This window comes from Schistocerca cancellata, chromosome 12, assembly GCF_023864275.1.
Source record: "Schistocerca cancellata isolate TAMUIC-IGC-003103 chromosome 12, iqSchCanc2.1, whole genome shotgun sequence".
NCBI lineage: Eukaryota > Metazoa > Arthropoda > Insecta > Orthoptera > Acrididae > Schistocerca > Schistocerca cancellata.
The window spans coordinates 101,504,211-101,507,728 of record NC_064637.1 but is presented as its reverse complement, the minus strand read 5'-3'; the positions used below and the strand labels follow the sequence as shown (position 1 = coordinate 101,507,728).

The window sequence follows — 3,518 nt, the reverse complement described above, 5'->3', positions numbered from 1 at the left end:
AATAGAAACGGGTCGCCTGTTGAATGAACCGCATTTCTTGCTACACCAGGCGAACAGTTTCTTGAAACGTGCATCATGCCACACATGCAGCCCGGTGAGAGCATGATTATGCTATGCGGTACAGTGAGTTGGACTTCCGTGGGATCTGTGGTGGTATTCGAAGGCATCATGAAGGCAGTAAACATTATTGAGGACCACTTACATCTTTTCGCCAACGGCCTTGCTGCATTGTTAACACCGGTTCCCGTCAGATCACCGAAGTTAAGCGCTGTCGGGCTGGGCTCGCACTTTGATGGGTGACCATCCGGTCTGCCGAGTGTTGTTGGCAAGCGGGGTGCACTCAGCCCTTGTGAGGCAAACTGAAGAGCTACTTGACTGATAAGCAGCGACTCCGGTCTCGTAAACTGACATACGGCTGGGACAGCGGTGTGCTGACCACATGCCCCTCCATATCCGCAGCCAGTGACGCCTGTGGGCTGAGGAGGACACGGCGGCCGGTCGGTACCTTTGGGCCTTCATGGTCTGTGCGGGATGAGTTTTACTTACATCTTTTCATGCCTGAAGTCTCCCCCTACAGCAATGACATCCTTCACTAGGATAATTGTCCGTGTTGCAAGGTCAGAATCGTGCTACAGTGGTTTGAGGGGCATTATAGTTACCTCACATTGATGTCTTGGCCAGCAATTGTTCCTGATCTGCACCCCTTAGAACACATATCGGCAGGTTGCCTGTAAACCAGTAATTTTCGGTAATTGGTTGACCCGTCCGTAGACTTTCGGTGCCACATACAGGGTGAGTCAGGAGGAAAGGTAAATGCTTTGACGGGTAACACTACTGGTGATTCAGAACAAAAAAACTTGCAGTAAAACATATGCCCTTTTGTTAACGGTGTCCGGGTAAACCAATGAAACCAGCTAGGAACGGGAAAGGCGCAGGTGACGGCAAATTAGCATTCTGCAATCCGGCGACACCATAGTGGTGTCGTGTGGATAGTATCGCTGAGTGGCCGGCGATGTGTGTTCCGAAAACAAAAGAAAGGAACAACAAACTTAATGTGCAAGTCTTGTGGAGTTGCGTTACATCTTTGAGACTGTTTTGCTGCATATCATATGAAAGAGAAATAGCAAGTACCAAAGACAACGTGAAAAGCCCTGCTTAAGTCCGCAGGGCAGAACAGGTAGTTGGAATTGTAGAAAGGGGCCAAAAGAGGGCTGTCAGTTACACTCAAACACATATAACTTTATTTAGTTGTCCAAACAATACAGCAGAAATTTTTTGAACTTAGTTGTCGACTGAATAGGCCGCACTATCTCATGCCTTAAGGGCACACCCACTTAAATTTAAAAATGGCTGAAAGCCATTAACTTAAAATTCAAACTGAAAACAGAGTATTTAGAAGGCAGAAGACCTCATGTAAGTAACTTCTATAACCTGGCTGAAGGTCCAACAAATCTAACACTCGAAAAGCAAACAAGTTTAATTTAAAGACGGCTGAAGGCCCGTGATTTAAGACTGCAGGTAAAATTAATTAAAAAAAAAACACAAGGCAGAAAACCTTATCTTCAATTACGCTGAAAACCCCTACAGTCTGATACTTGAAAGGGAAGAACTTTAATTTAAAAACGGCTGGAGGACCATGATTTAAAACAACAAAAATAATTTTTAATATGCATCAGGCCCAAAGCTTTATCTTTAAACAATATTTTACACAGGCTGAAGGCTCAAACAATCTAAGATTTAACAAGTAAATAATTTAAATTTTAAAGCGGCTGAACGCTCATTATTGAAAAACACAACTACAATAAATTTTCGAAAGGCAGAAGGCCCAAAGCTTTACCCCCCCCCCCCCCAAAAAAAAAAAAAAAATATTTTAAATGAGGCTGAAGGCCCAAACAATGCAAGACTTGACAAGTAAGGAACTTTCAATTTTAAAATGGCTGAAGGTCCATGATCTAAAACCCAACTAAAAGCATACAAATTCAAACCATCGGCTATAAGCCATTAAAATACACAATCGAACACCAATAAGAAAAGGCAATACAGCCATCGCCGCTCAGAAGTTTCCGGGGGTCGGTCTGCACTTGAAATATTAACGTTCGCTTAGGGGAGAAAGGTAGTCGGCCCAACTATATCCGATCCGCCGGCAACCCAACCGAGAGACAGTCAACGGTCCCACCGACAAGACGACTTGCTTTCCACCGAACCAGTACACAAGGAACTCCGAAGCCAAAAAGGTAAAATGTGTAGCCGCCCACAACCAAGTATGCATGAGCTGTCAAAACTACACACACGCCTTGGACAGAGACAACACGGTGAGGAGAGGACACTGCCTGAATTTAGCGTCAGCGGCCAGGGCAGGTAACCGGAACGCTAACGGCCACAAGGCAGAAAATTCCGTTGGTGCACTTGAATTTCAAATAACCAAAATACAGTTAACAACCAACGGATAGTGACTAAACTTCTGCCAACTCGAACACTCGCTGTTGCTCACGGGAATACCCGCAACAGCCAACCATGAAATCCAACGGCACAATGTGAGCAGTCTGGCTTCGGTAATGAAATCACCACTCAACTTTGATGTCCTGCCTCGGTGAGCCACGAACCTCGTAGCAGTCGGAACAGCCCCACACACTCAGACACTATGTAGAGACCGCCAGCGGGCCCGGCCCACTGCGCCAAGCGGAGATTTCCTGGCTGATCCAAACCAACCGACCGACTGCCGCACAATGGCTAGCCGGAAACTATAAGCACCAGACCAAAGATAGTACAAGGTGCAAATATCAATACACACCGCTGCTGCCACACGTAGAAAGAGGAAGAACCACGGCATAACCGCATCAACCGCGGGAAACCAAACGCACAGCAACGGTCAAGGTTTAAACCAACGCATTAGCAGGGGCCAGCACGGCTCTCAATGCTAATAAACAATTATATGAAACAAAAAATTTTTGTGTTTATTTACGTATGAATAGCTTCGAAATTTCATGAAAGTAGGGGAACAGGGTTGAGAACTTATGAGAACTAATGATGAGATTAGTGAAACGTAACAATTTATAATCTTCCGATAAAGTCAAGAACGGCCGGCGACAAGCCAAGTAATCCGAATTAGCGCTGCCGGCGCCAAGCGTATAAATTTGTACGAGACGTGCGGACGGCAAAGTGTTAAGATACTGTTATGTTACGGTTTAATTGTGTACGTTTCCTAACAGGAGATGATGAAACAGTCCACCATCAACTTCAATGCATGTTGCTGCTCTTGTAGACAGGTGTTGTGTCTCCGCCGGCCGGAGTGGCCGTGCGGTTCTAGGCGCTACAGTCTGGAACCGCGCGAACGCTACGGTCGCAGGTTAGAATCCTGCCTCGGGCATGGACGTGTGTCTTGTCCTTAGGTTAGTTAGGTTTAATTAGTTCTAAGTTCTAGGCGACTGATGACCTCAGAAGTTAAGTCGCATAGTGTTCAGAACCAATTGAACCATTTTTTTTTTTTTTTTGTTGTGTCGTCGATGGGAGCTCAGGTT

The 3,518-nt window shown here is 45.7% G+C and overlaps 1 pseudogene; it reads left to right on the top strand.

Moving 5' to 3' along the window:
* The first annotated feature begins 210 nt into the window (after positions 1 to 210).
* On the top strand, positions 211 to 328 carry LOC126110015 (5S ribosomal RNA; annotated as a pseudogene).
* The last annotated feature ends 3,190 nt before the right edge of the window (positions 329 to 3,518 follow it).